Below are 13090 nucleotides of genomic sequence, written 5' to 3' on the forward strand. Positions count from 1 at the left end.
AAGGCCAGGTCCTGCTGTAGAAGAGCAACTGAGATGGGAGGCACTCCTGCAGCCACCTTTGGAAAAATTCTGTCTACTGGGATGTCCAAAAAGTTCATTTGAATTTTTCTATAAGATCTTATGGAAAAAAACAGAACAAACTTTTTGGCCAACCCAAATACAACAATTTTCAGTGCTTGTGGGCAAGAGAGGTTTACCACCATATGCAAAAAGCTCACAAGAAGACACTACCATTGGATAAAACTGGTGATGTCTACTCTAAATTGGGCACAAAAATTGCACAATTGGGCTTCTCTCTCATCCATCTTCTTAAAATGATGCTTATCATAAGATGGGGTTGCTATGGTGAAGGCAGAGGAGGAATACTGAAAAGAAATGGTAAAAAGTAGAAGTCATCATGTTGTCTCAAAGTTGCTAAGATAACATAAGCTAGAATAGCCTCAACTTCTCTCTTTATTACTCTATACCTCAAGGAGTCTATGGCCATTGAAAAAAGAATCGTGCAATAATAAAAACAGTTCAGTGGAGATCTTTTATTATCTCATAATAAAAGATTATTTGTCACCTACTACACTTTTCATATTTCAGAGCTTGCTTTATTAGTATTTAATGAACATCAACATTGTGGCATTTACTCCACTTGATACTAGAGCTATGAAACATGTGGTTCTTGACCTGAATTAGCTCAGAGCGATAGCCAAAGAGAAGCCTGTTAACAAATAATTTAAATATGTCTGGGAAGTTTCTAGGGAAGACTCTTTAAAGGGGGAGGTAGAAAGGTCAAGAAAGATCTAATTGTAGAGTAAGTATCTAGAGTATTGTTGATAATTGAGTTAATTCATGAAAAATAAATGTTAACTTCCAGGTAGAAAGGTAGGCTATGTAAACAGCAGTCTTGGCAGAAGAAACTACAAATGTAAGAGGACACAGTCATGAAAGGGCTTAGCTTGTTGAAAAAGGATGAAGAATTTGGCAGGACTGGAGCATAGGAGTCTTAATGCAAAGTGAGAGGTGAGGCTGGAGAAGGTTGGAGCTAGATTGCAATGGATTTTGCACACTTCTTTATGGAATATGGTGCTTATTTTATAGGCACTGAGAGGCTAGCAAATGTTCTTATGGAGAAAGTGATCAGGAAGATGATGCTGATGGCATTATAAGGGTAAAAGTTAAGACCAGATGGCAGAAAGAATGCTTAGGAAGTTGTTGGAATAGTACAGGGCAGAGAAAAGCAAGTCTTATTCTAAGACAGTGACAGTGGGGCTTCAGGGAAGGGGTAAGGTTCAGACGCTTATCATCAAGCATTTGGAGTCTGATTGAATGTGAGGAACAAAATCATCAAGGCTTCTAGATTAGGAAGCTCAGTGAACAGTGATACAATTGACTGAAACCAAGAATATAGTGGAGGAAATAAATCTGTAGGACAATAGGGTAGGAGGATAGAGTTCAGTTGTGCCTATGCTGTGTGTGATGCCTTTGGGATATTCAAAAAGAGTTGTCTGAGACATAATTGGAAACATGGGTCTGGTTGAAACTGAAGGAGAAGTTGAGATCATGGGGGTTCTCATATTTTAAGTTATATAAATTTGGGGGCTTGAGAATAGAGTATGGCAACTATTGACAAACCTTTTCATGATTTCAAAAGATTCAATGTGTCTTCTGGAGAACATGGAGGGAGGGCTTGGGGCCCAGCTGGTAATAGGGATCAACAGATGACTAGTGGGTTGAATTCGGGTCAAACCCCAGTATCCTGGTGATATGTCCCTGACTGAGCCATTGATGTATAATTTAATAACAGTATCCCATTCACTTCCTAAGAGGAAAAAATTGCTCATGTAGAAGATACATTCATATTAAGGATGAACAACAGGGTCCTGTAATGAAAGGAGGAAATAATTTATCAGAAACCTCCAGCTAATAATAATAATGACCACTGCACAAAACAGCTGTGCATTTACTGGAAGCCAAGGAAAGGAGGAAAACATGGTGAGTTTTTTATACTCCTGGAGTTCCTCCCTGAATTAAGTGGTAGGGAAGCACATTGCCCCATTTATCAGAACAGACAATCTGCTTCCCTAGTATTTAATTCAAAAAGAAACTCAAAGAATAGGGATACAAAAACATCTTCAAAACCCACCTCGTAAAAACCATATATCATTCTTTATATTGTTCTGTGGTTGAAACTAAGGCTCATAATGTTAAATCCTATTTTTGTGAAGCCATTTCCATTCAATGTGGTATTATTTACCACTTACAAACCCACTCTTTCACCTCTTATACAGAAAGGCTATGCAACTGACAGAGATGGGGATGTTTAGCTCCAGGGACTGTAGCTCATGGAGAACAGCATAGATTAGTGGATAAGAATACAATTCCAAGAAAAGTAGAGAAAAGGCATTTTCAAACTGTGTTTAAGTGGCCGCTGAGAAGAAACAACTTCTGAGACAACAGTACCTCCCCAGCTCAGGAAGCAGGGCTGATGACTCCAGGCATTAACTGTGGCTGGGGCTTCTCACATCTCTGCAGGAGGAAAGCACAAGCTGTGAGAGGATGAGTTCCTTGATACAGAATCAAGGAAAGAGAGTTTCCAGGCAGACTTTGTCAGTCAGAAGTCCCCGTAGGTCAGGTGTTCTGACCAGCAGGAAAGACCCGTGGGAAGCCACAGCTCCAAAACACAGATGTGTGTCATCCACTCCTGGATTTTCATCCAGTTTCCAGATCCTTCCCCCAGGTGGAGAAGGTGCGGCTATGGAGTACGAGTGTCAACTATGTTGCGTCTCCTGTATCAAATTCGGTTGGTTGGTAGTAGCTGCCTCTTGCCCAGAAAATCCCATGGATGGAGGAGCCTGGTGGGTTACAGTCCATGGGGTCGCTACGAGTCGGACACGACTGAGCAACTTCACTTTCACTTTTCCCTTTCATGCACTAGAGAAGGAAATGGCAACCCACTCCAGTATTCTTGCCTGGAGAATCCTAGGGACGGCGGAGCCTGGTGAGCTGCCGTCCATGGGGTTGCACAGAGTCGGACACAACTGAAGCGACTTAGCAGCAACAGCAGCAGCTGCCTCAACATTATGTTGAGATTTCTGAGGCCCCACCTTGGCTCAATAGGAAAGGGTATCATTACTGAATAGCAATGACTGCCCTAGAGTAATTAATAGAAATGGATCCTATACTTCTTATTAATGTAAACAATCAATATTCATATATTAATGGACACAAATGAAATTAATCTGTATAATCAATATTTACATATTTACCATCCTTGCTGTTGGCACAACAGGAACAATTGCACATGGGCTTTCTCGTCAGTACTGTTCATGAACTTCATTGTGTCCCCCACAAATTCTTATGTTGAAGCCCTTATCTCCATGGTGATGGCATTTATAGATAGTGCCTTTAAAGAGACAATTAAGTTTAAATAAGATCACAAGCAAAATCCTAGCCCAATAGAGCTCCCTGTCTCTCCACCAGAGGAAAGGCCCAGTGACGGCACAGCATGAAGGTGGTGGCCTGCTGGCCAGGAAGGAAAGCCTCCTGAGAAACCAGCCCTGGCAGCTCAAGCTTGCTTGGACTTGCGACCTCTAGAACTATGAGAAATAGATTCCTACAGTTTAAGCTATCTGCTGTGTGGTATTCTGTTATGCAGCCTGAGGGGACCCTGCAGAGCTGAATTAAGCATCCAGGGGCTGTTGATGTTGCCAGAAAAGGGTGGCAGAAAGGTAAGAGTTGTAACTCATCCTAGAATCCCACCTCTCCAACTCTACCTACACCTTTGAGCTAGAGGGAGAAATCCCGTGGCCTGATGTTGCTATTAATCTGTGTACTGGCTGTAACCCTAGCACGTACCCTGAAGGAACCACCTGCAATATACATGTTTTGGGGTGAAAACTTATGGGTTAAAATATGTAGACTCTAGCCGGCTCTTACAGATGCAAACTTTGTCAATGTCCAGAGAGATAAGGTAAACGAGTGAAACCAAATGTATGCGTGGCAAGAAGATTTGGTGGGGACTGTGGCCACCTGGAAATCAAGTGTGTGTGTGTGTGTGTGTGTGAGAGAGAGAGAGAGAGAGAGAGAGATGGGGTGAAGCAGACCCTCACATTTATCTATGGCTAAATTCATCCAGTTGGCAACAGATCGTCAATGTCTGAATGTAGGAAGCCAGGACTGATATAGCCCTTGGACAACTCTTCCCAGTGTGCCAGCTGCGTACTTCACAGAGACACTGAAGTGATCACTGCAGTTGCAAATGCTTGCAGCAACCAGTGAAGAAGAGCCCCACACAACTGAACTAACAGATGAAGAGAAGGCAAAGGGGATGTTTAGCTGTGAGCGTTAAAGAGTCAAACCCATGTCGTCTTCTCCAGGGAGGTCATCCCAGCTCTGCAAGGTAACAGAAGGCTCCTCCAGCATTCATAGGCAGAACCAAAATTGTTCTAAAGAAACCACTTTGTATTTGTTCCTCAGTTTGACCAGATTTTCAACAGAAATTTCAAGCATTCTAACTATCTAATGGAAGGATGAGATGATGTTGACTTGGAAAGTTTGAGTTCCTGCTTTTACTTTAATATTCAGGCTAAACTTAATTCTGACCAGGACCCAGTATGCCTGGGCCCACCAGGATGAGCTAGCTAGAGAAGGACTTTGCAAGTAATGTAATGAACTGTCTTGTTGAATGGTGATATTCACTCATGTCTATCTAGATGCTGAATAGCCTCTGCTGAATATGACTTGAATTTAGTGCAGTTGATATTGAGCTACTCTTTCTGAGAGTAATTGGACATCTGGTTCATGGCCAGGCCTCCGAAGTCAGGAAGACGATGTCATGAGTGCATTAAAAGTTACTTATCTCATGTCTGGCAGCTGGCCTTCTGAGTACCTAACAGCTGAATTACACTTACCAGGTGTTGTTTGGTTGGGTGTGTGCATGCTAAGTTGCTTCAGTCATGTTCCACTCTTTGAGACCCTATGGACTGTAGCCCATCAGGCTCATCTGTCCATGGAATTCTCCAGGCAAGAATACTGTAGGTTGCCATGCCCTCCTCCAGAGGATCTTCCTGACCCAAGGATTGAACCCACATCTCCTGTGGCTCCTGAATTGCTGGCAGATTCTTTATCACTGAGCCACCAGGGAAGCCCAGGTGTTGGATATCAAACAAGAAACCAGGTCCAGCCCTGCTTAGGTCACCTAAGGTTAACATTTGCTCAGTTAGAGCCCCCTTCCTTCCCGGAGTCACTTAACTTAGAGCTGTGACCTTTAGGGAGGTGACACCCGTCTCATTTTCCTATGTGAACCAGGAAGGGAAAGTGTCAGTTGTGAGGGAAAAATACCCATTAAATGTGTACAGGCCAGCCAGACTGAATCATGAAGCCAAATGTGTTTCTGAACTTGGCATTATTTTAAAGGCTGAAGTGCAGAATTGCTTCAGATAAAAGTTTGTTTAATTCTCAATTAGGAATTGTTTTTATGCAGTGTCAGGGGGGTGAAGACTTTTATGAGCTGTGCTATTGATTGAAATGATGCCTTCACTGGGTGCCGATTGAGTGATCTTTTGATTCCCTGCCCATTAACATGCTAATGGGTTAGGGGTACAGCCCCTCTCAAAGGCGCCTGTTCTTCCAAGGATGGATGTCTCTGACCTCTCACAGTTTTCCCCAGAGGCTGGGGGAGGAGGGGTGTCTGGGGCTCATCAATGGTCTCATTAGCATATTGTTGCTCAACTCCCAAGAGTGATGAATTTAAAGAACATGGAACACAATTAGCCAGATATTTTAAAGGTTACAAATGGTGGGTGGGTTCTGAGAATGTCTGGTTCTCCATGTCAAGGGCATCTAAGTCAGTCCTGGGAGCAGCTGGAGCCCAAAGGCCAGGCCTCCTGTGTGTGGAATTTACATAAGCTTTGAAGATATTTTTAGCTTCCTGCTCTCACTCCTCTTGATATTCTCCTGCTTCTCTGTCTCACAAAGGGGGAAGGCTGCAAGCTGAGGATTCCGAGCTTTTGGTCTTCACAAGTTATGATGTTGCTTTCTTTTTCAGATCTTCTGAGGATAAGCAGAAGCAGAAATTGATGCAGAAGTGTAAGCCAGCTGTACTTGAAGCCCTTCTGTGTGGGCACCAGGGAGGGTGGAGTCCCTCCTTTGTGGGGTGATGTCTGTTCACTTGGAATTTTTTCATTTTAAATGAGGTTAGCTGAGATGATACACATTCAAGTGCCTGGCTCAGTACTGACAAATACATTGTTTCTGTTTCTTCTCTCTCCTCCCCCATTTGCAAACAGTCTAATTAAGACTCTGAATCAAGGTTATGGTGAAGACCACAGGGATCTGGGATGGTAAACATCCATTAATATTCATCATTCTTTCATTCAATAAGCATTGATTGAGATACGCCAACACGCCAGGCATTGAGTTAGGTAGAACCCAAAATGATAATAAAAAATGACTGGAGACTTCTCTGGTGGCTCAGCGGTGAAGAGTCCACCTGCCAATGCAGTAGACAAGGGTTTGATCCCTGATCCAGGAAGATCCCACATACTGCGAGGCAACTCAGCCTGTGTGCCTCAGCTACTGGGCCTGTGAAGCCACTGCAATGAGAAGTTCGTGCGCTGCAATGAAGAGTAGCCTCTGCCCGCAGCAGCTAGAGAAAGCCTGCTTAGCAAAGAAGACCTGCACAGCCAAAAAACAAAACAGACTGGGATGCTCGCGGGAGCCTAGCACGTGTACACGCAAGAACGTGTGTGCATGTACATGTATGTACCTGTGTATGTATGCACATGCATGTGTAAGGGGGCATGGCGGCCTTGTGCAAGTTGTTACTTCATGAAATTAACAAGTAAGCTCATTGTGTTCCTTCATATCTCCTGTCTAAGGAATCTAGAAAAATTATATCGATGAACCTATTTGCAGGGAAGGCATGGAGACACAAGTGTAGAGAACAGATTTGTGGACACAGTAGGGGAGGGAGAGAGTGGGACGAATGGAGACAGTAGCATCAACATATATACACTATCAGGTGTAAGATGAATAGCTGGTGAGAAATTGCTGTGTAGCACAGGGAGCCCAGTCTGGCGCTGTGATGACCTAGGGGGTTGGGATGGAGGGAGGGGAGGGAGGCTGGGGAGGGAGGTAATGTATGTATAATTATGGCTGATTTGCATTGTTGTAGGGCAGAAACCAACACAGCATTGTAAAAATTAAAAATACACATATTTAAAATAAAAATAGAAAAAAAACAAAAAAATAGTAGATGGTAGTAGTTATTTAATATTTTTTATCTTCTAACAGGAATGAATGAAAAGTTGCCAAGCCTTAAAATAGAAAGAGAGAACCAGAGACTCCCAGGGCTAAGAAGGCACTGCTCTGCCATAGAAGCCTGGCACCTTGGTCCTGATCCTGTAGTGAACGGCTGAGACATCTTTGGCAAGTCACTGTGCCCCAAAAGCTTCGGCCAGTGGTAGAATGCAGTAGCCTGGTAACAGGAGATAAGCAGGAGAGGGCATGCCCTATATAAGCATGTCCTCAGTGTTCATCTTGCGGATTGAGTCAAACAAAGTGATGGGCAGAATTGTGCTCTGGGCTGTGAGCTGTGGGCACTGAATAAGATGATCTCAAGGTTCCTACAGCTCCAGCACTCAAGAATTCAAGGACACGAAGCCTCCTATCACTCTGCCCTGCGCTGTTCCCAGTAGGGTTAGTCTGCCATAGCCAATAATTACATGTGTAAAATAACATGACAGTATAAATCTTTGAAAGAGAAAGTTCTTATTTCTATGCCAGTGAGTCACAGGCTCTTTGAGAAAGCATTTGGTGAAGCGTAAGTTACAAAATTTGGATGAACTGCTGATAGAATCTGCCTTAGATCTAATGTCAGAAAGTCCAGGGCATCCAGTGACCTGGTTTTCTCACCTCTGCAAAGTTAGGTTGTAGACCCTCATCCCTGCCGACCTCTCTTCCCACATCTATTTCGTCACTGGATGTGCTATGTGCAAACCCAGTGCTGAGCACATGTCCCTTAATGAGGGAGACAGATGGGGGCGCTGACCTCAGGAGATGCTCCATTTCTTACTTTCATCAGCTTCCTCCATGGCTGTCCTTAGGTCCTCCTTTGCCCTGAATTTGGAGAGTCAAGACTTCTAGGGGTCTTTGGGCAGGAGTCTGCCCCAGGAACCTGGCCCCAGGCAGGCACTGTTATCCTAATTTCTGACAACAGTGTGATAGGAGGGTCAGGTCTTGGAGATCAAAAATATTTCCCTGGAGAGTCTTGGCCCTCTTCTAACTTTTGTGGGTCAGGAAATACAATCCAGATAAGACAAACTTTGCGGGTGCCCAGTAGAGAGGCTCAGTGGGAGCTGACTCTGTCTAATTTATTGCCTGGCTGTGCCTTCGCATGAGGCCTGCTAGTAGGGTGATGTTTTTTTTGATTTGCACAAGGGAACCTCACAGGATAGTCCACACTCACCCCCTCTCAGTAAGTGAGAATAGAAATGGATTCTTGGGAGAGGGTCCACAGACCGTCCGTCCCATGACTCCAAATCCTGTGTTCCACAACTTTTCACTAATTGTCCTGAACTGGACAGGAGATAGGAAGAAAGGGGGGCATTAAAACAGTGTGGACAATCAGGTGGTAGAGGGCAAGGCTTAACTCCAAGCCCCTCGTAGACCTGTCATGGTCTCTGATCCAAGAGAGGGTCATCCTACATGACAATGCACTGATAGGTACAGAGGCGCACACACACATCCTGAGAAGTGAAGTGAAGTAAAGTGAAGTGAAGTGAAAGTGGCTCAGTCGTGTCCAACTCTTTGTGACTCCATGGACTATACAGTCCATGGAATTCTCCAGGCCAGAATACCGGAGTGGGTAGCCTATCCCTTCTCCAGGGGATCTTCCTGACTCAGGCATTGAACTGGGGTCTTCTGCACTGCAGGCAGATTCTTTACCAACTGAGCTATGAGGGAAGAGGTGCACATCAACAGGATGTGCCCAGACACGCTCTCTGTGTGGACCCTGGGATGTATCACCCAGGCCTTCCGTTGGTAGCAAAGGACTTATCTCCCAGCTGCTAGGAGCGCTGCCAAAAGACAGCCTGCAGCCATCAGCCCTCAGTCCTTGGTGCATGGCCTGGCCAAGGTCACATTCTTTCAAGGGGCAGCTTGAATCCAGTGACTGATGTGGGGAGTGGCATGGCTAAGAAACACCCGGCCTTCTCGCCCCTGCTCTCCAGGAATGAGTGTGAAGGCGATCCATAAGCCTCATTCTTTAAGCCTTCATGGGTTGGTCCTGTTCTCCAAATGTCTGCATTCTATATTCTTCTCTAGCCTCCCTCCATTCTTCCCCACCAGCCTTCTGACACCACCACCTCCCCAAGGCCTGGCATGTGGTCAGTGCACACTAATTCTGTGCTGAATGCTCGAATGAAGGAGGAAGCTGATGACTGAGTGTCAGGGGGTGGGGGTCTAGAGGAGAGGCCTCTGTTAGATGAGAGATAAGTCACCTCGAGGGTCTCTTCCGACCCAGACTATGAGCCAATGACTGAGAATTAACGGGCACTGTTTCCCAGCAGAGAAAGAGAACGTCCCTCCAAGTCTCCTCCCCGCTCCCTCAACACTCCTCCCCCTTCCTTTCTCCCTGACTCTCAGTCTGCATCTCCTGGGGGTCCGGGTCCTCTTGACGGCTCTCCCACTTGTCTCTATCCCAGTCTTTCTGTCCCCACCGCCCTGGTTTAGCTCCTCTGTAATAGTGCCCCAAGGGGTCTGGGCATCCAGTCTACCCCTCCCATCCATTACTTGCACTGCACCTGAAACTTCTCCATCTCCTGCCCAAACCCTTCTCCTTCCTGATGTTTCACACACATACAGCCCTTGAAGATCTTTCCAGCTTCCACTTTCCAACATACCACTAGCATCCTGCACATCCAGTTCCCTATTTACACCGTGATCTTCTGCATCCTCATCCCTATTCATTTCTGTTCTCTGTGCCCCAAAGGTTCCAGGCCCACCTAGTTATTTCTACTCACCTTTAAGATTCTGATCAGCGTGGTGTCTCCCAAGCCGCGGGTCTGACTTAGGCGCTCCACTTCTGTGCTTTCCAACACTTACCGCCTCCTTCTGTTAAGCTGCTCTATACTGCTGGATTGTGACAACTGGTTCTTGTGGCCATATCCTGCAGAGACAGTGTCTAATTTCACTGGGTAGACGAAGCACCTGGCCCAGCATCTGGCATCCAGTAGGATCTCAACAACCATGGAACAAATGAGTGAATGATTATACAAATATATGAAGAAATCACCATTCATTAATGGTGATATGAATGCTTCTCCCCCATTACCATCTTTTGAGAGTCTTCAGTGTGGAACAGATCGTCATCAGTTGGTGGAGGCCTGCACATACTGTGCAGGGGGTAGCAGGTGGGTCTGGCCACCTTGGATTTCTTTCATCTGTAGGAAACCAAGAATACTTAAGAGAATCTCATTTCTTTTGATTTCTTTCTACCCCTGATATTGGAACAGAGACTCCAGGGTCCACTTCTACTGCTGGCTTCTTTCGTTGGTCTGGAGTCGTGGGGTGGGGGCATCCAGGTGATAGCCCTCTGGAAGGCCCACATTCTGCCCCCTTGCCCTCCCACTCTTTCCCCTCTTATCGCTCTCTCTCTGGACCAGTTGCTGAATGCTCAGCCTCTGACTTACATGATAAGAATGCCGTCATCTGAGTCACTCCAATTTCTGCCCGATGACTGTAGAACCTTTCCAACATCCTCTGAGCTCAGTTCATAGAGCCCAGCAGGTAGCACATCACTGAATCATTAAGCAGTGTTGCCCTTCCCTGGGCTTTGTACAAAAGGTCAGTTAATCTTCACTCCAGAGGAACTTCCAAGATGCCCAGGAAGGGCAGGTTCTACCAGAGACACCTAGACATGCACTCCCAGAGGGTCCCAGGTGACTCAGGACCAGTGATTAACAGAACCCCAGAAACCTAGTCCATTGCCTGGTCCTACCTAACCTCCCTCAGTTTCCCATTCAATGTTTTGATTTCCTTCATATGCTATTAATTGGATTTCTACTTGTAGTTAACCTAGATTCTTCATACTGCAATTGCTTTTGTCTTTATCTTTTCTTATGGGGCAGGACCTAACCTGCCCCATAGACGAAATCGTGTGTCAGAAATTTACACTCATGATTCTTCCTCCATTTCCCTTCTCTCTGAGACACTGTGTGACTTTACCCAGGGACCATTTATTTTGGGAGGAATCAATTCATTCCCGTGTATTACTGACTTAAGGCCCACCAATCATCCCTAGCCATTATTTTATCTGAAGAAGGGAGCTAAGGGTTGAAAACATGATTATCTGAAAAGCTTGCATTCTAAATGGTGGACTTTGCAGACACTGATGTGCCCCAGAGAATGTGGAGCAAAGTAGACTTGCATCACGCCTACATGGTCTTAGAGTCAAGATCTTAGGACGTTAGAGCTGGAAGAGAAGGTTGACTTTGTCTAGTCCCTCATATTCTTGTTGCAAATGAAGAAACTGAGGCCCAAAGCAGCGTTCACTTGGTCACGGGCAGAGTCAGCATTAAAACTCAGACTTTTGGGGACTTTGCTGGTGCTCCAGTGGTTAAGATTCTCTGATTTCACTGCAGGGGGTACAGGTTCGATACCTGGTCAGGAAACTAAGATCTCACATGTGGCACGTTATGGCCAAAAATAAATAAATAAATAAATAAAGCTGCCTTTTAAAACAAACAAACAAACAAACAAAAAAACCCTCAGTCTTATGATTCCTACACCAGAGCACTTTCTATTGTAATAATTCTTTACCTTTCTTGATACAAGCAGAGTATCATCCTCAGCTCTTTACAGGTTTGTATTAACTTATTTGATCTTGACGTTCTGTGAGGAAGGGGCGGTTATTATGCCCATCCTACTGATGAGGAACTGAGGCACAGAGAGGCTAAGCGAACCCTCAAGGACACAAGCAAGGAGGTGGCGGGGCTTCTGCTCTCAGCCTCTACACTTGACTCACGCAACCTCCTCAACTGTATTTCAGGGATTCCTTTGAAGCCCTGTCGTGGCATCAGTTTTCCACCCCTTTCCATCCTTTCTCAGGCATCTGTGCTTTCTCACGACTAAGAATGCATCCCACATTCCCTGCCCCACCCCTGCATTACAGGCCACCAAGACCTCACAGAAAACCCATGTTCCAGGCAGGAGGTGCCACTGTTCTCTGGTGGGCCTGCCTGCCAGCACCTTCTCATGTGGTTGGTTGTCACCAAGGCTGTTATTAAAGCCAGAAATAGGCTCCCGAGCGCTTTCGTCCTCCTCCAGACTTCTCACCCAGGAAGTTCCCACATGTCTGTGATCTCACAGAGCTCCCCCTCCTCCCCCCATGACATCATCCACACACCCCAGCACCCTCCCCGCCCCGAGTTCCCACCTTCCCAGACAGGAGACACAGACCACATCATATCCCCAGAGCATCTTTAAGTCACAAAACACATGGGAAATAAAATCTTTCTCTGGTTGGGGTCTGGAACTGTCCTTTCCATCTGCCTCTGCCCTTCCCAAGGGGACAATTCATTCTGGTGACACATGTCAACATATCATCTCCCCGGGAGGAGATGAGGCCTACACAAGCTACTCTTTCTCATCCTATTTCTGCCTCCTCTTTGTCATGGAATCAGCCAAAATCCTTCCACTCTGAAAACTTCCACTCAGCTGTATGTTTGTCTGGCTGTGTGTCTTTGTGTTTGTGTGTGTGTGTGGACAGGGTGGGGACCTGTGGGGGACATGGAGTTGGTCCATCAGTGGGAACCGGTTTAAAACCGATTATGTTCTCAGGCCCAGGATGGATGCTCGCACCAGATCCAGACAGGTGTGTTGCCTTTCTCCCCACCCCTAGGGCAGAGAGGATCTGGCATCAAGAATGGGAAATGAATGGCCAAGGGTCCAGCGTTGTATTCTATTGAAACGTACACATTGGCTTGATTATGTCTTTCAGAAATGGGATCCAGAGTGGTGGATGGGACTGTTTTTACCAGGCAGACTTGCTGTTTTCATCAAGGGTCACATTGGTGCTCAGCACTGTGCAGGTACAGAG

General features: G+C 45.7%; 1 long non-coding RNA gene across 3 annotated transcripts; it reads right to left on the reverse strand.

Annotated features, from left to right (window-relative positions):
• Positions 1-2391: 2391 nt before the first annotated feature.
• On the reverse strand, positions 2392-12350 carry LOC145525336 (uncharacterized). 3 transcript variants are annotated; one of them, XR_014068116.1, is made up of 5 exons: positions 10683-11788; positions 10325-10433; positions 10014-10159; positions 3258-3394; positions 2392-2517 (listed from the first exon to the last, which is right to left on the reverse strand). It is a non-coding gene; the product is annotated as an uncharacterized LOC145525336 (long non-coding RNA). The 3 variants fall into 3 exon arrangements; XR_014068117.1 differs by having other exon boundaries at positions 10286-10433; positions 10683-11627; XR_014068118.1 differs by lacking the exons at positions 10325-10433; positions 10683-11788 and adding an exon at positions 12241-12350.
• Between the last annotated feature and the right edge of the window lie 740 nt (positions 12351-13090).

Source organism: Giraffa tippelskirchi, chromosome 11 (assembly GCF_054371585.1).
Source record: "Giraffa tippelskirchi isolate mGirTip1 chromosome 11, T2T-mGirTip1v1.2.pri, whole genome shotgun sequence".
In the NCBI taxonomy this organism is placed as follows: Eukaryota; Metazoa; Chordata; class Mammalia; order Artiodactyla; family Giraffidae; genus Giraffa; species Giraffa tippelskirchi.